Raw genomic sequence first — 25193 nt, 5'->3', positions numbered from 1 at the left:
ACTGTGTGATCCTTCCACAAAAAGCCATCTATGACCTGCTCCAAGTCTGATGTCTAAGGTCGCATCTAGCTTTCATGAGAATTGGGAGGCAATACTCCCAAGTTTTGATCAAGTACCGTATATACTCGAGTATAAACCGAGATTTTCAGCCCCTTTTTTTAGGCTGAAAGTGCCCCCCTCGGCTTATACTTGAGTCACGCAGATCAGGTACGGCGACCATTCCATTATTCAAAAGCCGCGCCTCCCTGTCTGTGATAGGCGGAACACTCAATTTCCCAGCAGTCAGTGTTCCGCCTATCACGGACATCCGCTTATTCTCATACTACGGACGAGGATGAGAGGATGTCCATGATAGGCGGAACACTGGCTGCTGGGAAATTGAGTGTTCCGCCTATCACAGACAGAGATGCGCGGCTTTTGAACAGTGGAATGGCCGCCGTCTGTCAGACGAGGAGGAGAGGTGCGGCATGGCACACACAGGCTGCAGAAGGCAAAGAGATAGTTAGACTGCGATGGACACAGGGAGGGACGGGACACAGGGAGGGATGGGACACAGGCATGGACGGGACACAGGCATGGACGGGACACAGGGATGGACGGGACACAGGGATGGACGGGACACAGGGATGGTCGGGACACAGGGATGTATGCAGCTGCAGATGGGCATTGTTGACCCTCTTTTCCACTCTTTTAAGCTGGAACAGTAGCTGCTGCATGTCTCACCCTCGGCTTATACACGAGTCAATAAGTTTTCCCAGTTTTTTTGTGGTAAATTAGGGGCCTCGGTTTATATTCGGATCGACCTATACTCGAGTATATACGGTACCTTCATCTTCACGAACAGAGGATTTCAGAGCACTGGATCTGGTGAGCCTGCTTGCCATGTATCTGAAGAGATCTGCTCCAATCAGGAAGGTGGATAACCTTTTTATCCTCCCCGTGGGCACCAGAATAGGTGAGGCTGCAACGTCAAGAATTATCTCTTCATGGGTATCAAGGGTCATTGCCCTAGCCTACAAGAACCAAGGTCTGCCTCCTCTGGAAGTGACACATGCTCATTCAATGTGAGGGATGGCAGCCTCCTGGGCAGCATACGATAAGGTTCTGCTAGAGGACAGCTGTAGAACTGCCAGTTGGAGTTCTTGCACAACTTTTGCTTGTCACTATAGCCTGGATATTCAGGCCACAGCATCTGCAAATTTTGTGACAGTGGTGGTCTCAGCAGCCTTACAAGAGAAATAAAATGAGTTTTTCCTTATTATGCAGCATATCTTGGCTGTGTCCTTTGTTTTCCTGCCCTTCTTTTTTATTGCTAGTTATATTCCATGGTGGGCTGATGTGAGGTTAGCAAGGAATACAGAAAATGATTCCTCCATACTTACTGCAATTTTCGAAAAAAGATCTGCCACTGGCCGTGTCCATGGGACAGGAGTCATGGCCAATGATTGATCAGAGTACAGGCTCGCTGCAGGTAACATGTGACCGCTGTGACGAATCACATGATAGTTGTACACAATGGATGGCTTGAAAGGAAGTGTGTACATTGTATTGCTAGCTGTGATCGGTCAGTGTGATCACATGGTACAGACAGGGCCAATTAAAACCTATCTGTACCATGTGATTAGTTTTGACCAATCACAGCCAATCGCAACAAAACAGACTGAATGAATCAGTTCCATTCAGTAAATTTTTGTTTTTATTTCTTAATTTTCCCAAAAATGATGACAAAAAACCTGCCATGCCTCCTACTAAATACCTGGGACTGTCTACTTTCCAAAAATGAGTCATTTGGGGAGTATTTCTACTCTTTTGGCATTTTTGGCCTGAAGAAATTAGGCTCCCAGCTATATACCATAGATTGTGGACTCTATAACATTCCTACAGACAAAATAATATACGCTGATTTGGGTTATCTTCACCAAAGAAATGTAGCAGAATAAATTTTGGGCTAAATTGATGAAGAACAATTATTTATTTGCAAGATATTATAACAGGAATGAAAAAAAAATGCATTTTATTTTTTAAATTGTCAGTCTTTTCTCATTTATTTAGCAAAAATAAAAAACCCAGTGCCAATTTAGCACCAAAAGAAAACTGTATTTGTGTGAACAAATTGCTAAAAATTTTGTTTGGGTACAGTGTTGCATGACTGCGTGTGAAAGCACTAAAAGCTTAAATTTGCCCTGGGCGGGAAGGGGATAAGAGTGCCCGGCATTGAAGTGATTAAAGTGAATAACTCATCACCAAGTCCACTATATGGTTTGGTTGTCCTTCTCTGCACTTTCTCCAGTTCCCCGATATATTTTTGTGAACTGGTGCCCAAAACTGAACAGAATATTTCAGATGAGGTACTAAGGTGGGGTACAGGGTGAAATGATATCTCTCTCTCAGCCGTCTATACCTCTTTTAATTCAAGAAATGACTTTGCTCACTTTGGAAGCTGCAGCTTGGTATTGCATGCTATTATAAAGCTTATGATCTACCAGAACTCCCAGATCATTTACCATTGATTCCCCCAGTTGTACTCCCCCTGGTATGTAAGATGCATACATATTCTTAGCCCCCAAGTGCATAACCTTACATTTATCAACATTAAATCTCATCTGCCACATCGTTGCCCAATTAAATAATGTATTGAGGTTGGCTTGTAAATTGGTGACATCTTGGAAGGGCGTTATTCCACTGCATAGCTTGGTGTCATCTGCAAACACTGAAATTGGACTTTTAACCCCAGATCCCTGTTCAGAAAGAACAGGAGGTAATAAATTCAGTAATATTGAGAGGGCATAAGTGAGGGACATAAGTACAGGTTGTGGGGTCGAGAGGGGGGGTATAGAAATAAGAGTTCGAGAAGGGGGAGGGGCAGCGTTATTGCATAGAAGTAGATCATGAGCATGTTGGAGGGTGGAGAGAGTGGAAAAAAGTAGGCTGGGGGAAAGAGAAAAGACTAAGTTAGACTTACCGGTGACGGTATTTCTAAGAGCCTTTCAGGATAACCCCGGAGAGAGTGTAGCTCCACCTTGTCATTAGGAAACACATGCCCACTTTAAAAACACCTCCTCTTCCTCCATGGCTTCAGTTATTGTGGCCTTCCGACACTGGAAAACAAAGCACAGAAAGCACAACACCATGGTAGAACTTAATACATTTACTAAGCATAACCTAGGGAGGGAAGTAACGGTTGTCCTGAAAGGCTCTTAGAAATACCGTCACCGGTAAGTCTAACTTAGTCTTTCTCAAATCGCCTTTCAGGACAACCCCGGAGAGGATAACCGAGAAACTTACCCTAGGGCGGGACTACTGCCTGCAGTACCTTCCTGCCGAAGGCCTGATCTGCTGCAGACAGTAGATCTAACCGGTAGTGCCGGAGAAATGTCGAATAACTGGACCAAGTGGCAGCCTTGCAGATTTGTTCAGGCGTTGCACCGGCCCTTTCAGCCCAGGAAACTGCCGTGGATCTAGTAGAGTGGGCAGCAATACCTGAGGGAGGTATTTCTCCTTTTGCTTTATAGGCTTCTGTTATAGCCAACTTAAGCCACCTACCCAGCGTACTTTTAGAAGCTTTCTCCCCCTTGCGTGATCCAGAAAAAATCACAAAAAGGGCGTTTGATTTTCTAAAATCTTTAGTCATTTTCAGGAACTGTAATAGACACCTTCTCACATCCAATGTGTGAAAAACTTCCTCTCCTGCATTCGCTGGGGTTGCAGAGAATGTAGGTAACACTATTTCCTGCGATCGATGGAAAGCTGAGGATACTTTCGGTAGGAATGCTGGATCCGTCCTTAGTACCACCCTGTCCTGATGAACTCTAAGGAAGGATTCTGTAATAGCTAGAGCTTGGAGCTCGCTGACTCTCCTGGCCGAGGTGATGGCCACCAAAAAGATTGTTTTTAAAACCACCTTCTGTAAAGAAGCTTCTTGTAAGGGTTCAAACGGTGCCCCCGAGAGACCCTGTAAAACTGTAGACAAATCCCAACTGGGAAAGTCTTTAAGGGCTACTGGTCTACTTCGAGCAAGAGCCCTAAAAAATCTAGAAATTAAAGTTTCTTTAGATAAAGTCTTTTCAAAGAAAACTGATAAGGCCGCCACCTGAGTCTTCAGGGTACTGGCTGCGAGACCCTTCTCCATTCCTTCATGGAGAAACTCCAAGACGGACACCGTGCTCTTGACCTTGAGTTCTCTAGCCACTTGGGTACCGCGCTATTGCAAAATGACGGCAATAGCGCGGACCCACATTTCCGGGACTACGTCTATTGACGTAGTCCTGGTTACGAGCGGCCTGCGCGCCCCCTGAGGGGCGCGCGCGGCGCGCTCTGTGATCGGCGAGTCCGTGAGACTCGCCTGATCACCGATCCGTGTAAGGGGTCGATCCCGACCCCTTATCACGTGATCAGCTGTCAGCCAATGACAGCTGATCATGTGATAAAACGGAGCCGGTAATCGGCTAGTATTCCTCCTCGCGCTGACAGCGCGAGGAGAAAAAAAAAAGCCGATCGCCGGCGGCCGTGTTCGGGACATCAGTCCCGATCACGGCCAGCATATCCAGCGGACACCTGCCCCCTGCCAGTGCCCACCTGCCACCCGCAGTGCCATCCTGAACTAAAGTAAGTGCCCCCCTGTCAGTGCCACCCAGCAGTGCCCATAGTGCCCACAGTGCCACCCAGCAGTGCCCACAGTGCCACCCAGCAGTGCCCACAGTGCCACCCGCAGTGCCACCCGCAGTGCCACCCACAGTGCCACCCAAAATCTGCCTCAAAGGTGCTGCACCCCAGTGCCGCCCATCAGTGCCCAGCAGTGCCGCCCAGCAGTGCCCAGCAGTGCCGCCCATCAGTGCCCAGCAGTGCCACCTATCAGAGCCACCTATCAGTGCCACCTATCAGTGCCCATCAGTCCCATCTATCTGTGGTACCTATCAGTGCCCATCCGTGCCACCCATCCGTGCCACTTATCCGTGCCACCCATCCGTGCCATCTTATCTGTGCCCATCTTTGCCCATCAGTGCCGCCTTATCTGTGCCCATCGGTGCCGCCTTATCTGTGCCTATTAGTGCCGCCTTAACTATGCCTATCAGTGCCCACCAGTGCAGCCTATCAGTGCCCACCAATGCAGCCCATCAGTGCCCACCAATGCAGCCCATCAGTGCCCACCAATGCAGCCTATCAGTGCCGCCTAATCAGCGCACTTCAATGAAGGAGAAAAATGACCCGTTTGCAAAATTTTATAACAAACTATTAAAACATGATTTTTTTTTTTTTTTTTTTTGCATCTTTTTTTGTTTGTTTAGCAAAAAATAAAACTCCGAGCTGTAACTAAATACCACCAAAAGAAAGCTCTATTTGTGGGAAAAAAATGATAAAAATTTCATTTGGGTACAGTGTTGTATGCCCGCGCAATTGTCATTCAAAGTGCATCAGCGCTGAAAGCTGAAAATTGGTCTGGGACTGAGGGGGGTTTAAGTGCCCAGTAAGCAAGTGGCTAGAACTGCACCAGGAGTTGAACTTTTTCCAGTCTTTCATGTAAATTGCCTGTGTAACTGCCTTCCTGCTAGACAGCAGGGTCTTTACTACTTTATCTGAGAGACCTTTGGCTTTTAATAGGTCCTCCTCAGAAACCAGGCGGTTAGCTGTAGAAGTTCCACCTCTGGATGATTTACTGTCCCCTGGGATAACAAATCTTTTCTGAGTGGTAACCTCCATGGGGGCTTCGAGGCTAGGTTTCGAAGACCCGCGAACCAAGGCCTTTTTGGCCAAAAAGGAGTGACTAGTATTAAGTCTGTCCCTTCTTCCCTGAATTTTCTCAGTACTAGTGGAATTAGAGGAAAGGGGGGAAAGGCGTAGCACAGCTGGTAATGCCAGGGGTGAGCAAATGCATCCAACCCTATTGCTGCATCTCCTCGGTGAAGAGAAAAGAATCTGTCCACCTTTGAGTTCTGCTGGCTGGCAAAAAGGTCTACCTGTGGAACCCCCCAGGCCTCGGAGCTCATTAGGAACACTTCCTGATTCAGACTCCATTCTGCCTCTAGCAATTTGCGCCTGCTTAGGAGGTCCGCAAACAAATTCTGAGAGCCCTTCAGATGCACTGCCGATAGTGAGGCTGTGTTCTGCTCTGCCCAGGCTAACAACAGATTGGCCAACTCCATCAAGCTCCTGCTCCTGGTTCCCCCTTGCTTCATAATGTAGGTAACCGCTGTTGTGTTGTCTGACAACACCTGGACATGGTGGCCTCCCAAATTCTGCCGAAAGGCCACTAATCCCAGAAAGATCGCCTTCAACTCCCTCCAGTTGGATGATCTTCCTGTTTGGACCAGACCCCCTGAGATGTCTGACCATCCAGGTGGGCTCCCCAGGCACTTGCGTCCGTAGTAAGGCGCTTGTCCACAGGAAAGGTCCACACCAGGCCCCTTGAGAGGTTTGCCTGGTCTCTCCACCACCAAAGAGCCCTTTTCGTCCTTGACGAAATTTTTAGCTGTCTTTCCAAAGGATCCTGATGGGACCAGCTTGACAGAACCTCCCTCTGAAGGGGTCTGGAATGGAACCTGGCCCACTGAACAGCCGGGATTGCTGCCGTAAGCAGGCCCAGAACTGCCATAGCCGTCCTGACTGAGACTGTCTGGTTGCTCTGTATCCGCTGTACAGCTAGCTGTAACTTTTCCTGTTTCTCCAGCGGCAGGAAAACTTTCTGGAGAATCGAATTTAACGTATACCCCAGAAATTTCATTTCCTGTGAGGGGGTCAGGATTGACTTCTCCAGATTTAGAAGCCATCCCAGGCCCTCGAGGTGAGACTGGGCCCTCTGGAGATTGATTAGGACCTGCTCCCTGGAGTCTGCAAAAAACAAAAGGTCGTCCAAATAAGGGACGACTGGAATCCCCTTCAACTTCAGGGGCTCCAAAGCCTCTGCCATAATCTTCGTAAAGACCTTGGGAGAGGACGAGAGTCCAAATGGCAGAGCCCTGAAATGGAGGTGCCATACCGAACTTCCCACCTTCAATGCCAGGCGCAGGAACTGCTGCGATGCCTGATGAATGGGTATATGAAGGTAGGCATCCCTTAGATCCAGGGATGCCATGAAGCATTCTGGGGTCAACAAATTTGTGATGGAGAAAATTGTATCCATCCTGAAATGTTTGTAGCGAATGAACCTGTTCAGAACTTTCAGATTCAGGATTAAACGGTACTTCCCTGAGGGTTTTTTCACCAGAAAAATATGTGAGTAAAAACCCCTGCCCTGCTGGTTTACTGGGACTTGAATCAGAACCTCTTGCTGTATCAGCTCCTGTAACAAAAGCTTCATTGCAGAGGCCTTCTCCTGATCCCTTGGCAATGTTGTCACATAAAACCTGCTCGGGGGTGGTTCTGAAAATTCCAACCTGTACCCCTGATCGACAATACTCTTCACGAACAGATTTGGAGACAGCCTGTCCCATTGTTCGCGAAAAGCTGACAGTCTCCCCCCCCCCACTGGGGAGATATTGTCACTTGCTCTTAGGGGACTGCTCTGGGGGAGATCTAAAGAGGACTCCACCCTTGCCTTTGCCCTTCTGTGAACCCCATCTGCTCTTGCGATCCTGGTCTTTTTTATGGGACTGCTGAAAAGCACGAAAATTCTTTTTGGCAACCTGCTTTTTCTTAGCTGGAAAAGCCTTCTTTTTATCGGCTGTCCTATCCAGCACAGACTCTAAATCGGGTCCAAAGAGCAAGTCACCCGAGAAGGGCAGACCACACAGTTTGACCTTAGAAGCAGTGTACCCAGACCATGTTTTCAGCCAAACTGCTCTCCTGGCTGAATTTACAAGAGCCGAACACCTAGCGGCCAGTTTAACCGATTGCATTCAGGATCAGTGGAAAGGACTCTAAGAGATCCTTGCGGGGAGTCCCCGCTTCAATATGGCTCTTCAGCTTCTCTACCCAACATTCCAGATTCCTGGCCACTACCGTAGCTGCCATAGCTGGCTTTAGACTGACTGACGCAGCATCCCAAGCCTTTTTAAGGATGGAGTCAGCTTTTTTGTCCATTGGGTCTTTAAGGATCCCCATATCTTCAAAGGCTAGATCCGTTCGTCTGGATACCTGCGAGAAAGCTGCATCGACTCTGGGTTTTTTGTTCCAAACCTCTGAGTCTTTATCTTCGAAGGGAAACCTTCTCTTGAGAGCTTTAGAGAAGAAAGGGGCTTTTTCTGGGTCCTGAGAGGACTGAGAGGACCCTGTGGACTGGAAAAACTCTCCGTTTTGTTTCGTCCAACCCCTGGTACATTTTGTCATGAATTGACAGTTGTACTTTTTCTTCTTGAATTTCTAGAGTAGTGTAGATTGCTTTAAGAATGTCATCTACTTCCTCTAGTGATAGCTTGTATTTAGAGCCCCTGCTATCTTCTTCCTCTTCCTCCTCCTCAGAATCCCTGAAGGAGATGAGAGTACTACCCCCTTCGTCTCCAGAATCCTCTGTATCCACCTGTCTGGACGACGACGCCCTGGGGCTGGGCGGCAAGTTCTGAGGCTCGGTCTGTGCGGGAGGGTTTTGTATCAGGATGGACCTGACTGAACTCAAGGAGTTTGTCAGCTCTTTAACCGAAGAAAACAAATCCTTATATTGTTGGGATGTTTCCTCTTCCACCAATTCTCTGATATAATTTCTGCACATTGCCTTCTGCCACGAATCTCTGAGGGGGGTCTTGCAAGAAGGACATTTTCTCTGACCTGGTCTAGCTTTTCCTAGTGATTTTTCCTGAAACGACATGCAGGCTTAACTCACTAAAAGCTCTCAACAACCAGTTGCTTAACACCAAGCCAGTGCAGAGACCCACCACCAAACAGACCACTAGTAAGACCCCAGAACTAGGCTGCAAAAAGTCAGAGCGAAGTCACCTCTGACCTGCAGCGACAGGCCCCCAAGAGGGGGGAACAGACAAAGACATAGCTCAACAGTGAAGCAGAGGGTGCCCGTGCACCTTACGTACCTGGGCTGGACCGGTGCTAGGGGCGCCTGTCTCCGCCATAGCTGGCTTACACTCCTCCATCGCTTGAGTAAGGCAGCTATCACAAACAGCTCCGTCATTATTTCAAATTTTCCCGGCCGCCACGTCATCAGGGCCGGCCGGAAGCGGAAGCACGCGGTCACCTGACCCGCCCCATGATCCCTGCGTTCTAGGCGCTTGAACCACGGCGCCACGCCCCCTCAGAGCGCCCGCGCGTCACCGTAAACAACGCTGCTGCCGCCCGGGACCCGGCGCCGAAAACGGAGCCACGCCGCTGACCTGCAGCGACCTCCGCCAGCGACAGAGCCCTCCCTGCGCTAACCAGAGGACACCGGGCACCCAACGCCGGCACTCCAACGGTCCTTACTCCCGTGAGATGGCGAGACCAGGAGCTCCAGGAGTCCTCTCCCACTGGAGATGCTGCTGGGGGTCAAAAGAAGAAACAACCTGTAACGAAAGGTAAGCCTTACTCCCCTGCAGAGAGTGTAGCTCTCCCCTGGTTCAGGCACATGCTTCCTCCAAGGAGGAAACACAATAACTGAAGCCATGGAGGAAGAGGAGGTGTTTTTAAAGTGGGCATGTGTTTCCTAATGACAAGGTGGAGCTACACTCTCTCCGGGGTTGTCCTGAAAGGCGATTTGAGAAAGATGAATGGGAACTTCCAGACAGCTTGATATGGAGCACTAATGTTTCTACTTGTACTTGGCACTTAAAGTGGTTGTAAACCCTTACAACCAACTTTGACCTACAGGTAAGCCTAGTTTAAGGCTTACCTGTAGGTCGAAGAAATATCTCCTAAACCTATACGGTTTAGGTGATATTTGCCCGAAGACAGCCACCGCTGTCTACAGCGCATGTGCCGTATACAGCGGCACACAGGCACTGGGGCAGGCCGCAGATCGCGGCGATATGCGCATGCGTGGGAGCAGGCCTGGACTGGGACAAAAAATAGGCCCGGGCATTTTGGATTGAGCAGCCCATGACATGGTAACCGGCCCCTTCCCCACTCTCCACTCCTACAAATGTGGGGGGGGGGGGTGAGGTGGGACCAGGAAAGAGCATGGGGTATGGAGAGCACAGGGAAGAATCTTGAGAACATGGGGTGGGGCAAGAGCACAGGGAGGAAGAGAAGAGCACCAGGGGCAGCGGAGAGCATGGGGGGAGGTGGAGAGGACAGGGGGCAGCAGAGAGGATGGGGGGAGGTGGAGAGCACAGCAAGGGTGGTGGAGAGCACAGGGGGGGCGGTGGAGAGCATCGGGGGAGGTGGAGAGTGCAGGGAGTGCGTCGGAGAGAATGATTGTTCTATATGCAGCCCCCCCATCGCTCCTCCTATCCAGGTTATAAGGGGGTGAGCGCAGAGCACGGCGCGGAACTCACGTTTTCTGTTATCCGGTGTTCTGCCAGGACTCAGCAGCAGGTGCCTGCTTTGGCTCCTCCCCCTTCACAGTCATCATATACAAGAGATGACCAGAGACTGCAGATCTAATACAGGAGATGACCAGAGACTGCAGATCTATTACAGGAGATGACCAGAGACTGCGGATCTAATACAGGAGATGACCAGAGACTGCAGATCTATTACAGGAGATGACCAGAGACTGCGGATCTAATACAGGAGATGACCAGAGACTGCGGATTTAATACAGGAGATGACCAGAGACTGCAGATCTATTACAGGAGATGACCAGAGACTACAGATCTAATACAGGAGATGACCAGAGACTGCGGATCTAATACAAGAGATGACCAGAGACTGCGGATCTATTACAGGAGATGACCAGAGACTGTGGATCTAATACAGGAGATGACTAGAGACTGCGGATTTAATACAGGAGATGACCAGAGACTGCGGATCTATTACAGGAGATGACCAGAGACTGCGGATCTAATACAGGAGATGACCAGAGACTACAGATCTAATACAGGAGATGACCAGAGACTGCGGATCTATTACAGGAGATGACCAGAGACTGCGGATCTATTACAGGAGATGACCAGAGACTTCGGATCTATTACAGGAGATGACCAGAGACTACAGATCTCATACAAGAGATGACCAGAGACTGCAGATCTATTACAGGAGATGACCAGAGACTGCAGATCTAATACAGGAGATGACCAGAGACTGCGGATCTAATACAGGAGATGAACAGAGACTGCGGATCTAATACAGGAGATGACCAGAGACTGCGGATCTAATACAGGAGATGACCAGAGACTGCGGATCTAATACAGGAGATGACCAGAGACTGCGGATCTATTACAGGAGATGACCAGAGACTGCGGATCTATTACAGGAGATGACCAGAGACTGCGGATCTAATACAGGAGTTGACCAGAGACTGTGGATCTAATACAGGAGATGACCAGTGTGAAAGGGATCTCTAAGAGAGACTGACCACTTTTATTTTTTATTAAGATCAGTTTTAGGCTAGGTTCGCACTGCTGCGGCTACGAGAACCGGATGTGATTCGCACCGCACTGCAGTGCAAATCACATCCGATCTCTGTGCGATGCGCGTTCAGCCATACAGATAGTATGGCTGAATTCGCATCGCACCCGCCCCAAACTCGCACAGGACCCTTTTTTGGTCCGCAGCAGAATCGGATCTCATGGGTGTTCACACCATGCGATCCGATTCCTGTCCGAGTTTGCAGATCGCACTGCGATATGCGAACTGATCTGCGCGTGTCATTAACGTTTCACTGACACTCCCAGCAGTTCGCATAGGGTAGTGTGAACTGCTGCCGGGAGGCATGCGATGCGGGAACCCGCCGCGGATTCGCGGCGTTCCCGCATCGCTGCAGTGTGAACCCAGCCTAAAGCATTGCCAGGCATGAAAAAAAAAAAACACTATCAGCCAAGATACAAAAAACACATTGGCATGCATTATAAAAAAAAAAAAAAACATTGGCAGGCATGAAAAAAAAAACACATTGGCACAGGCATGATTAAAAAAAAAAAAAAACACATCGGCAGGCATTGAAAAAAAAAAAAATTGGCATAGGCATGATAAAAAAATAAAAATCACATTGGCACAGGCATGATAAAAAAAAAAAAAACACATTGGCAGGCATGGAAAAAAAAAAAAACATTATCAGCAAAGATGCATAAAAAAATATACATATGAGGCAGGCAATAGTGTCACTTACCTTTCTAGTTGAAGGTTCTTTTACGACACTAAGATGAGTTCTCCTCCAACTCCTCCCCCTTCGGTCACATGACCTGTCCTCTTCACATGACATCTTCTGCAAAGGTGAAAGGCCGCGGAGGAGATGGCTGTGGTGAGCGCTGGCACAAGGAGCAGTCCAGCCCGCAGCCCAGCCCAGCGCAGCCCGCAACTCAGTCTCTGGCAGAAATAAACGCGGCCGTCTCCGCGGAGTCGGCCGCGGAGCCGGCCGCGGAGCTTATGGCAGATTGTCACTGGACCAGCTTCCCAGTGATATGCGGCCCGGCGGTCCGCGGCCCACCGGGCAAATGGCCGGTGTGCCCTATGGCCAGTCCAGGCCTGCGTGGGAGTGACGTCATCGCGGCTCTGGCGAATCAAAGCGCCGGAGCCGCAAGACCCGGAAGTCACTCCGGGATCCATGGCAGCGGCGAAGAGGAAGACGGAGGACTGCTTCGGGGGCTTTGTTCTCAGGTAAGTTATTCATAATGAGCTAGTATGCTATGCATACTAGCTCATCATGTCTTTGTCTTGCAGGTTTTTTTTTTTCAGGATTTTTTAAAAAGGGTTTACAACCACTTTAACGCTGAAGTGGCACATTGCTCAATAAGTGGCAGCCTTACCCTGCAAGCTATTCTAAGAGTTGAACTGAATTTATACTGGGATGGAGTAGAGGGAGGTTAACAACTGTTCAATTAAGAGCTAATAAAAAAAAGCACATGGCCTAGGCACCAGCATAAAAAAGTGTTACTTCCAAAAAGACAAGTATTAACAGCGGTTTCAAAGTCTTAGCAAGGCAAATGTTGATTTCAATCATGCAATGTTGCCCAGTGTTCAGAGAAGTGTGGAAGAGTCAGTGGTTACAGCAAAGCAGATGTGGATTGCAGACAGGCAAAGTGGATTTGTGTTGCAGGGTAGAGCGTAGGCACTAGGCAGTTACCTGAAAGAGTAGAGCAGACACTTAACGCTGAATTGGCACTTTGCTCAAGAAGTGGCAAGCCTAACCTCACAAAATAAGGACCAAAAGGACCTAATCTGGATTATGGGAGAGTATTGAGCACAGTCAAATAAGATATATGCAATCTTTCAGAAGAATTGGCCACTCCTATTACAGAAACATCTGGCAGAACTTTTCATCATCAATCGGCCTGTAAGTATAGGTGGATGGTTCTTTTTCCACCCCCCCCCCCCCCCACACACACACAAACCTGACTAATTTTTTGGTTGAATATCTCTCTTTTTTTAGACATCTATTCCAATGTAGCCATGAAATGTGTCGAGCTTCAGATGCCACAATCATGTTCAATGAATGCAGTTTCATACTTTCTGTGCCTATTGTTTTATTACTATATTGATTAACTTCCCTTTGTGCAATATGTCAATAAGAATTAATTAACTGAGACTGATTATGAATCATGAACCACTGTGCCTTTATGTATATATAGCACTAACCCCCGAAGGAGCTGCTGGTTATTTTTTGGGCTTACTGTTACCTTCCGCTTCTTCTTTTGGCACGTTTAGGGGATGTCCCGTGGTAGATGACCCAGTAACTTGAGACTGACAATAGATCCAGTTGAATGGATTTTATATGCAAACTTCAATTTGCATATAACAGTCTTTTACTTGGAATCAGAGGGTTGGGAAGGAAAGTTCAGGCACTCTCAATGTCAAAGTCAAAAACGGTAAAGAATTTGCTTACTTTGACTGCATCCAGAGAATAACCATTCACAGCTGGATGAACACTCAGGTTGGACAGTCCCTCTCTCACAAGACCTAGCAGCCAACAAGGTGCTTGCTCGGGAACAAAGTCTTAATTATCACCGACGTTGCAGAACACGTAGGAAACTAAGCTGTAGAACACTTGTGGATACCTGGATCTTTCAACCAGCTTGCCGATATCCACAAGACCGGATTCTCTCGGTTACTTCAGCCCTTCCAGGCTCTTGTTAAGAAAACCAAACTCACTCGTGGTAATCTTCTAAAGAGTCCTCCCCTGGAATGCTTGAAGTTCAATGGGTCTCTCCCGAACCGGAGACGGCACCCAACCACCTCAGAATCCTCCTTTAGTTTCCCTGCCTTGGGCTAGCCAGCCCAGAGGCATTAAAGTCAGGTGGATCTGCACCCCAGGCCATAGCCTTCCTGGGGGCTGGTCAGGAAGACCAGGACCAAGTACTCAACACTTCATACTGGACCGAAACCCCTGAACCACGTGACATCCATGTCTTAAATACCTTTCCCCAGAGGGCACAGTGGGAGGGCCACTCCCACTGACCTGACTCCGAAAGAGAGTAACCTAAATGCCTGACTAGATCATAGTCCCACGCCCGCCACCAGAGGCAGCGCCCCCCTGTGGCCAGGCCGAACATTTCCCAGCTCAGTCAGACTGACACAGAAGTCTAATTTAGACAAATAGACCCAAACCAAACTGTAGTCTGGGTAAAGTTTTAACTTTGAAAAACATAGCGCGTGCTCTTCAGGAGCCCGCCGCTACATATATAATTGTGTAATATTCATTCAATTTAACAATATCAAATCAATAGAGCTAATTTTTGCTTCTTAATTTGCATGCTTCACCCAAAGTCCCAACCTCTTTCTTCAGTGTCAACAGGGATGGAGGCAATTTGACGTAATTGTCTTAGGCCTCACACAGAGTCCCAACCCCTTTCCATTCTACTATTCCTTTGTCAAAGCGTGCCCCTAATGGCTAACAAGTGGGTTTAAATACCAAACAATGCTTTTCCTGAGAGGTTCCAAAAGTTCTGTAAAAGAGAAACTTTTGGGGCTTTTAGATTAGACACTTTGGCCCCTAAGGGGTTAAATTAGAAATTCGAGGTCCATACTATCCTTCAAAACGTAGTCTTCAACTTAAAGTGATTGTAAAGGTTCTTTTTTTATGTTTAAAATAACAAACATGTCATACTTACCTGTTCTGTGTAAGGCTTTTGCAACAGAGTGGCCCCCAATCCTCCTTTTCTAGGGTCCACCGGCAGCGCTCCTAGCTGATTCTCTTCATTGGGTGCCTCCTCGGAAAGCCTCTATCCATGGGGGCACAAGTGCGGGCGTGCTCCCGAGTCCCGCTGCTGCATTCTTTGACACAGACAGCAGGACTCGGCCCCCCGTGTCACTGGATTTGATTGAAAGCAGCGGGAGTCAATGGCTCCTGCTGCTATCAATCTATCCAATGAGGACCCGAGACAGCGGCTGGAGTTGCTGGACTGGTCCTCAACGCTGGAAAAATTGGGTTCAGGTAAGCAAAAGAGGGGGCTCTGGGGGGCAGCTGCAGCATAGAAGGCTTTTCACCCTAATGCTTAGAATGTATTAAGGTGAAAAACCTCAAGACTTTACAACTCCTTTTAATGGTTATATAGAACTCCCATTCTTGCAATCCATAGGAGCATAAAATCACTAGTTTCTGATTGTAGGTAGGCCATTCATATGTGTAGAATAGTTTTTCTTATTGCATAAATAGATGGTGAGGTTTTCTAGCCACTACTAGGGTATAGAAATGCTATACTACTAACAAGAGTCTATCCCAGGGAACCCAGAGTGAGCGATCCTCCAGCTGGAGGGATCACTGCTGTAATTTCTCTGGGTCTGGTAAGAGGGCCTGTTGGCCATTATCCATTACTTATCCTAGGGACTGTACTACGTCTGCAGTCTTTGACCATGATAATGTGATAATGACATTGTCAAAAAGGGGCAGTGCAGGGATGACCCTAAAATGATGCCCCTCCCTGAAAAAAGTTCTGCGGATGCCTATGGACCAGGCCATTTTTTGTGATACGGCACTGCATTACTTTATCTGATAATTGCCCAGTCATGTGAGGCTGTACCCAAATAGAATTGATGTCCTTTTTTTCCCCCACAAACTATCGATCACCTCTATCGTTTTTATTTTTTGCGCTATAAACAAAAAAAGTGACAATTTTGAAAAAAACAAAACAATATTTTTTACTTTCTGCTATAAAACACACCCAATAAAAAATTAAAATATCTAATTTCTTCATCAATTTTAGGCCATTATGTATTCTGCACACACCCACAGTATCCATTGCACAAAATGACGTAGAGGCAGGGGAGGGCTGGCAGCCTTAGGGGGGCAAGTCTAGTCAAGTGGCCCATTGAACCACCGAATCAGCTCACCATCCAACTGCTTCACATTGCCTGCACAGAGAGAGGGGGAGACTGCTCCATATTGCCCTCACAGAGAGTGAGGCCGCGTACACACGCGGGGACTGTTCGCCCAACTTTGTCCGTCAAACAGTTTCGGCAAACAGTCCGCTCAAAATTAGCATGGACGGACATGGCCACACACGACGTACGAACAGTTTGCTGAAACCGTGCGCGATGACGTGAACGTGCCGTACGACGGGACGGAAAATACGACGTCCTATACACTGCATTATAACTTTCGGCGTGTAAATCCTTTCTGAGCATGCGCGGAACTTAGTTTGACGAACAAGCCTACACACGAGCGGACTGTTCGCTGAAACAAGGTTTCAGCGGACAGTTTTTCGGAAATTCCGAAAAACCTTGTCCGTCAAACTGTCCGCTGAAACTGTCCGCTGAAAACCCACACACGAGCGGACTGTCCGCCCAAACACTGTTCAGCGGACAAAGTTGGGCGAACAGTCCGCCCGTGTGTACGCGGCCTGAGAGAGAGGGGGAGACTGCTCCACATTGCCTCACAGAGAGAGAGAAAGGGGGAGACTGCTCCACATTGCCCTGAGAGAGAGAGAGAGAGAGAGAGAGAGAGAGAGAGAGAGAGGAGACTGCTCCACATTGCCCTCACAGAGCGAGAGGGGGAGACTGCTCCACATTGCCCTCACAGAGCGAGAGAGAGAGGGGGAGACTGCTCCACATTGCCCTCACAGAGCGAGAGAGAGGGGGGGAGACTGCTCCACATTGCCCTCAGAGAGAGAGAGAGAGAGAGAGAGAGAGAGAGGGGAGACTGCTCCACATTGCCCTCACAGAGTGAGAGAGAGAGAGAGAGAGACTTCTCCACATTTCCCTCACAGAGTGAGAGGGGGAGACTTCTCCACATTGCCCTCACAGAGCGAGAGGGGGAAACTGCTCCACATTGCCCTCACAGAGCGAGAGGGGGAAACTGCTCCACATTGCCCTCACAGAGCGAGAGAGAGAGGGGGAGACTGCTCCACATTGCCCTCACAGAGCGAGAGGGGGAAACTGCTCCACATTGCCCTCACAGAGCGAGAGAGAGAGGGGGAGACTGCTCCACATTGCCCTCACAGAGCGAGAGAGAGAGGGGGAGACTGCTCCACATTGCCCTCACAGAGCGAGAGAGAGAGGGGGAGACTGCTCCACATTGCCCTCACAGAGAGAGAGGGAGAGGGGGAGACTGCTCCACATTGCCTTCACAGAGCGAGAGAGAGAGGGGGAGACTGCTCCACATTGCCCTCACAGAGTGAGAGAGAGGGGGGGAGACTGCTCCACATTGCCCTCACAGAGCGAGAGAGAGAGAGGGGGAGACTGCTCCACATTGCCCTCACAGAGCGAAAGAGAGAGAGGAGGAGACTGCTCCACATTGCCCTCACAGAGCGAGAGAGAGAGAGGGGGAGACTGCTCCACATTGCCCTCACAGAGCGAAAGAGAGAGAGGAGGAGACTGCTCCACATTGCCCTCACAGAGCGAGAGGGGGAGACTGCTCCACATTGTCCTCAGAGAGAGAGAGAGAGAGAGAGAGAGATCACTCCACATTGCAGTTTCTCTCTGGAAGCAATGTTGCACAGTCTCTCTCTCTCTGTGAGGGCAATGTGAAGTGGCCACTCTCTCTGTGTGGGTAGTGCGGTGCATGTGTAGGCACAGGCCTGTGCACTAGTCCCCGGGACCAAATTAAGGGCACCGTGGGCCTGGTGTGGCAGTGGAGCAGGTTTAGGAGTGGCAGGGTCCAGGGATATGGCATAAGTAATGTTCTATCCCAGCTCTCCTCTTACTGGCCATCCTCATGCGTTTCCAGGACCCTGTGCTGGCTGGTGCCAAGACTTGGTTGCAGCCACACAGGTGTAATGCTAGGGAAGCCTGGCACTTGATTTACCAAGCTTCCGTAAGAGGCTATTGCGAGAAAGGACTGGATGGGGACTTTAGGATTTTAAAAGGCACCAGTAATGAATTTGAAAGGAATTTCTTTCTAATCAATCGGTATTGGTTTTATATAAAATTTATTCAAAAAATAGAAAATCATAAAGATAGAAAGATTAAAAAGACTGTTAGACATAGGAAATGGATCTATACACATAGGAAGACTGCATCAGTATACATATCAAGGTACAAATATTACAAAGATTCCATATCGATACAGGGGAACTAGTCACCCACAGTAGAACCAAGATAGGTCAATAGGTATTATGATGAAAAACTGATGCAGGATCCAAGGGAAGTGCCTGACATGTTTCGCGTTCTTACGGACAACACTTCTTCTGGGGCGTGATTAAAATTATTTATATACTTCAAAAGACAAAAAAGAACAAAACAAAAGAGACAAATTTAGGGGGAAAGAGGAGGGGAAGAGGTCGGGAAAGAGAGAGGGGAAGGGGAATAGAGGGCAGAGGTATCCACTGCAGAGAGGCTTACCTTCTATGTGTATCAGTGTGGAGCATCCACCATGCTGCACATGTGACTGCAGGAAGAGTGATGAGACGTCTGAGGGAGACGCTGGTGTTTGCATCTCCCTAAATACGTGGATGCCCCGCCCACCGCTACTCAGACTGGTCAGAATGCCAGTCCGTCAAATGCGGTGGGCCGGCCGAAGCCCCTGAGCATGCCACGCCCCTTTGGAAGACGCCCACACCTCCCCACAAGTGCGGCTGTGTCATACACAGGCACTAGGGGGGCGGGACGTCGGGACGTGCATTGCTCAGGGACGGAGCTAGAGAGGGGGGAACGTAGGAGATGGACCGGCCCCCATCCTCCACTCCTAATGCACCAGAGAGCGTATAATGCTATAATGCTAATGCTACTCACTAAGGATGATGGCACCATTTTGACCTGGTTATATCTGAGATATCCTCTAACTAGCCACTTTAGTGTTTGTGATATCTCGCATTCCTTTTTTCTTTGTTTTAAGCTTCCGTAAGAGCCGCGTGTCGGTGTGTGCTCGTTTCCCAGCCATCAGAATACAGTAGTCACTGCCGGCAGCTATAGCAGCCAGCAGTGATTGACAAAAAGAAAAAAAAGAAAACAGGACACGCTGGTTGTACTGAAGTCAGTTGATAGATCGGATTCTGTATAACCCATCTGCACATTGATAGATTGCAATTCTGGAAGTTCAGCAGAAATTTCAGTCTGTCTATGGTGGCCTAAGTCCACCAGTCTGAGTTTAATATCAAATCTCAAATCTTCTGAAAGGGGTGCTCCACTTAGGTAAATTCACTTTGCACACCTAATACATAATGAGAGTTTTGGAAATAAGGTGGAGTTCAAAGAATAAGGTGAGAGAACATGTAATACCTACAGAGAGTAATGGAAACAAGGTGGAGTTCAAAGTGAATTACCTGGAGGGACTGGCATTTAGGAGGTTAAAATAGGCAGGGAGGAAATTAGATATCGCCTCCTCACTGCCTGTCAAATGCCTCTGAAAAGTGACCTGAGCATTGATCACTTTTCAGTGGAGTGGCAGTGCCTGCTAAGAGTGCAAGCCTTTGGGCTCACACTGGTACTCAACATTTTTTTTTTTTTTTTGGGGGGGCAAGCAAACTGAAAAAAAAAACATCATATGCAGCCACTGTGCCCCATCATATGCAGCCACTGTGACACCCCCTCTGCCCACTTGCTGCCTGACTGACAGTTACCCCATCTTGGTGGTAGGTCAGGCAGTGGGTGATGGTGGCGAGCTGTGGGACATGCAGTGGGTCAGGTGACAGCTCCTGTCCTATGTCCTCCGTGGTTCCCGTGCGTCTCTTCTTCTGGTCTGCTAGGTGTCCAATAGGAATGCCTGTGCTTTCAACCAATCAGGTGACGGGTATTAGACCCGCGCTTCCTGATTGGCGGAGAGGTGGTTCAGTGTTAGAAAAGAGAATATTAATTTGCTTTTCTAACACAGCTGGGTGGGCTCATGGCGCAATGCTCTGCACTCTGAGTCCACCTTTTTTGAAGCCTATTAGAGCCGATTCCATCCAGCCTCTGATAGAGCTTCATGTGGAGGAGGGAGGGGCTGGGCTAAACTAACACAGACTGTCAGCCCTGTGACAGAGCTCATCGCTGCCTTGCAGTACTGAATCCGGCTGTGCCCGTCACCCGAGCTGCTGCACTTGGCCAGCTCAGCAGCCTTTGTGCAGGACATTAGAGCAGCCCAGGGGGCAATTGCATCCCTGCCCCCCCGGCCAACCCGCCCCTGACCCTGTCACAGTATATATGTAGTAGGCGGTCTTTAAGTGGTTAATAGTGTCTTGCAAATATTTATTATAATTGATTTATTATTGGTTTAGAACTGTTCATTGATTACTTCATAGCCAGCATAATTGTATGATTTTATTGTTCTTTTTCAGAATTTTTATTATATAATTTTTAGTTATTTATTTTATAACCTTCCCTTAGTAAAAGCACTTCCCCCACATTACTGGCTTGTAACACATTTAACCCTTTGATTGCCCCTGATGTTAACCCCTTCCCAGTCAGTGTCATTAGTACAGTGACGGTGCATATTTTTTAGCACCGATCACTGTATTAGTGTCACTGGTCCCCAAAGAGTATCAGAAGTGTCAGTTTGTCCGCCACAATATCGCAGTCCTGCTATAAGTCGCTGATCACCAGAATTACTAGTAAAAAAAATAAAATAAAAAATAAATCCCATGGTTTGTGGATGCTCTAACTTTTGCGCAAACCAATCAATATATGGTTATTGGGATTTTGTTTACCAAAAATATGTAGAATACATATTGGCCTTAAATATATGAAGAAATATGATTTTTTTTTCTATTTTTTTATTGGACAGTTTTTATAGCAGAATGTAAAAAATATAATATATATATATACACACATATACAGTGCCTTGCGAAAGTATTCGGCCCCCTTCAACTTTTCAACCTTTTGCCACATTTCAGGCTTCAAACAAACATAAAGATATACAATTTTTATTTTTTGTGAAGAATCACCAACAAGTGGGACACAATTGTGAAGTGGAACGAAATCTATTGGATATTTTAAACTTTTTTAACTAATAAAAAAATGAAAAGTGGGGCGTGCAAAATTATTCGGCCCCCTTGCGTTAATACTTTGTAGAGCCAACTTTTGCTGCGATTACAGCTGCAAGTCGCTTGGGGTATGTCTCTATCAGTTTTGCACTTTGAGAGACTGAAATTCTTGCCCATTCTTCCTTGCAAAACAGCTCAAGCTCAGTGAGGTTGGATGGAGAGTGTTTGTGAACAGCAGTTTTCAGCTCTTTCCACAGATTCTCGATTGGATTCAGGTCTGGACTTTGACTTGGCCATTCTAACACCTGGATACATTTATTTGTGAAATATTCCTTTGTAGATTTTGCTGTATGTTTGGGATCATTGTCTTGTTGGAAGATAAATCTCCGTCCCAGTTTCAGGTCTTTTGCAGACTCCAACAGGTTTTCATCCAAAATGGTCCTGTATTTGGCTGCATCCATCTTCCACTCAATTTTAACCATCTTCCCTGTCCCTGCTGAAGAAAAGCAGGCCCAAACCATGATGCTGCCACCACCATGTTTGACAGTGGGGATGGTGTGTTGAGGGTGATGAGCTGTGTTGCTTTTACGCCAAACATATCGTTTTGCATTGTGGGCAAAAAGTTTGATTTTGGTTTCATCTGACCAGAGCACCTTCTTCCACATGTTTGGTGTGTCTCCCAGGTGGCTTGTGGCAAACTTTAGACGAGACTTTTTATGGATATCTTTGAGAAATGTCTTTCTTCTTGCCACTCTTCCATAAAGGCCAGATTTGTGCAGTGTACGACTGATTGTTGTCCTATGGACAGACTCTCCCACCTCAGCTGTAGTTCTCTGCAGTTCATCCAGAGTAATCATGGGCCTCTTGGCTGCATCTCTGATCAGTCTTCTCCTTGTCTGAGCTGAAAGTTTAGAGGGACGGCCAGGTCTTGGTAGATTTGCAGTGGTCTGATACTCCTTCCATTTCAAAATGATCGCTTGCACAGTGCTCCTTGGGATGTTAAAAGCTTGGGAAATCCTTTTGTATCCAAATCCGGCTTTAAACTTCTCCACAACAGTATTACGGACCTGCCTGGTGTGTTCCTTGGTCTTCATGATGCTCTCTGTACTTTCAACAGAACCCTGAGACTATCACAAAGCAGGTGCATTTATACAGAGACATGATTACAGACAGGTGGATTCTATTTATCACCATCAGTCATTTAGGACAACATTGGATCATTCAGAGATCCTCGCTGAACTTCTGGAGGGAGTTTTCTGCACTGAAAGTAAAGGGGCCGAATAATTTTGCACGCACCACTTTTCAGTTTTTTATTTGCTAAAAAAGTTTAAAATATCCAATAGATTTCGTTCCACTTCACAATTGTGTCCCACTTGTTGGTGATTCTTCACAAAAAGTAAAAATTTTATATCTTTATGTTTGAAGCCTGAAATGTGGCAAAAGGTTGAAAAGTTCAAGGGGGCCGAATACTTTCGCAAGGCACTGTATATTTTTATATATATATAATTTTTTTTTTTATTAATTTTTGTTTTTTATGGTTTATGCTTTATAGCACAAAAAAAGGCAGCAGATGTGATCAAATACCACCAAAAGAAAGCTTTATTTGTGGGGGAAAAAAAATACATACATTTTATTTGGGTACAGTGTCGCACGATCATGTAATTGTCAGTTAATCGCTTTCAGACCGCCCCATGTACACTTGCCTGTGTAAACAAGGAAAATGGCGGATCTGTCAGGAAGGGAAAGAGATCTTGAGATTCAGCTACACTGATTTATGGATCTCTCTTTTCCTTCAGTATGACACTGCCCCACAGTTAGTGAACACCTCCCTAGGGAACATTTAACTCTTTGATCACCCCTGGTGTCAACCCCTTCCTGGCCAGTGTCATTTATACAGGAATCAGTGCTTTTTTTTTATAGCACTGATCACTGTATTGGTGTTCTGGTAGGTTAATTAGACCTTGACTAAAAAAAAATTGGCCTTAATATGTGTATGTGTATGTCAGTGTCGTATGTGTTTGTAGCGTGTCAGGACCTTAAGGGGTGAAGGACCACGCAAAGCCGCAGATGGACTCTGGTGGCAAGAAAGCGCCCTGAGGCGATTCAGTTCGCATAGGTAGCGCTATACAAGTCACTCACACGCTGCAATGTCGCCGCCCTGCTAAAAATCGCAGATCGCCTCCATTACCAGTGAAAAAATAAAATAAAAGTCCCTAAATCTATCCGTAGTTTGTAGACGCTATAACCTTTGTGCAACAGCATATGCTTATTGGGATTTTTTTTACCAGAAATATGTAGAAGAATACATATTCACCTAAATTGATAAAGAAATTAGTTTTTTTTACATTTTTTTTTTAATATGTATTATAGTAGAAAATAAAAAATATATTGTTTTTGTTTTGAAAATTGTCTGCTTTTTTTTGTTTATAGTGAAAAAAAAAGAAAAGGCGCTCAAATACCACCAAAAGAAAGCTCTATTTGTGGGGGAAAAAAAAGGACATTTAATTTGGGTACAGCGTCGCAATGCCGTATCGTAAAAAAATGGCCTGGTCAGGAAGTGGGTAAAACCTTCCGGAGCTGAAGTGGTTAAAGTAACACAGTGCCGAATCGCGAAAAATGGCCTGGTCATGAAAGGGGGATAAATCTTCAAGAGGGCAAGTGGTTAAAGCAATTTATGGCAAAAAAAATGCTGATTTTAAAATGTGTGCGAACAATTTTAAAATTGTCTAAAATGGTTAAGTAATGTGGGACTATTAACATTCTAACTAGATCAATGATTAATCATTTCTTGCCTTGTCTCCTACCCGGCTAATTCACACCAGTGCAATAAATGAACAGTACGATATACCACGATTGGCGCATTGGCACAGCTGTCATCCCACCTCTGTGTTGTAATGCACTGACTGGTGAGAATGTACTTTACACACGGTCGGACTTTCCGACGACAAAATCTGTACTTGTCTAGCATACACACGGTCGCATAAAGTTGTCGGAAAATCCGATCGTTCTGAATGCGTTGACGTAAAACACGTACGATGGGACTATAAACGGGCCAGTAGCCAATAGCTTTCATCTCGTAATTTATTATGAGCATGTGCGTGGCACTTTGTCCATTGGAATTGTCTGCAAACGATCGGAATTTGTTGTCGGAAAATTTTAGATCCAGCTCTCAAACTCTGTGTGTCAGAAATTCAGATGGAAAAAGTCAGATGGAGCCCATACATGATCAGATTTTCCGACAACAAGATCCGATCGCACATGTTCCGTCGGAAAGTCCGACCGTGTGTACAGGGCATTACACAGATGTCCCTCCTTTTCCCTCCTGTTCTGGTGACACATGTAAAATTAAGGCTTCCCATAATTTTTGGTCCTGATGGGAGTTCTAATCATCCCTACTATCCAAAACTAAGAAAGAAAGTTTTGGTGAGAGATCATTTTTAACCCCCAGCAATTTAAATCAGCATTTAAAGGGCCAGCAATTTAAATCAGCATTTAAAGGGCTGGTTTAAAAAAAAAAACAACTGATATACAGTATATAAAGCAAAACCATAAGTTTATAATTGTCCATAAGATTTCTTACCTTGCTCCCTTATTGGATGTTTAGTGCCGAGTCCTGCTATGTACTGAGAACAAACCCTTTTATACATTAGGGGCCTCTAGTTTCAGTTTCAGTACCAAGCTATTTGAAGTCAGGCTATTTCCCTGAAATCACAAAGGTTGGAAATCCTAGGGAGGGGGCTTGGGGGGAAACTAATCTCCTTGGTAAACTTTAACTACTTGCCAGGGGCGGACTGACAACTTATGGGGCCCCCGGGCAATAAGAGATTATGGGGCCCCCAGGCTTACAGATGGCCGCCACATGGCAGCCATTTATTTAATTTTTTTTAGAGGAGGGGCACCAAG

At 46.9% G+C, this 25193-nt stretch overlaps 1 protein-coding gene across 2 annotated transcripts in view; it reads right to left on the bottom strand.

Moving 5' to 3' along the window:
- Nucleotides 1–24934, bottom strand: part of LOC143927671 (interferon-induced very large GTPase 1-like) — a 54037-nt gene extending 29103 nt beyond the window's left edge. The window contains exon 1 of one of the 2 annotated variants that reach the window (XM_077451893.1): nucleotides 24871–24934. The gene's annotated coding sequence lies outside the window, so the exon portion shown is untranslated. Of the gene's footprint in view, nucleotides 1–18732; nucleotides 18790–24870 lie in introns of those variants that run through there. The other variant, XM_077451894.1, reaches the window with a different exon arrangement.
- Nucleotides 24935–25193: the final 259 nt, after the last annotated feature.

Source organism: Lithobates pipiens, unplaced genomic scaffold (genome assembly GCF_037356315.1).
Source record: "Lithobates pipiens isolate NorthernLeopardFrog02 unplaced genomic scaffold, aLitPip1_a1.2 Scaffold_23, whole genome shotgun sequence".
Taxonomy (NCBI): domain Eukaryota; kingdom Metazoa; phylum Chordata; class Amphibia; order Anura; family Ranidae; genus Lithobates; species Lithobates pipiens.
Note: the sequence above shows the minus strand (reverse complement) of the source record. Positions and strands in the feature narration are given on the sequence as shown.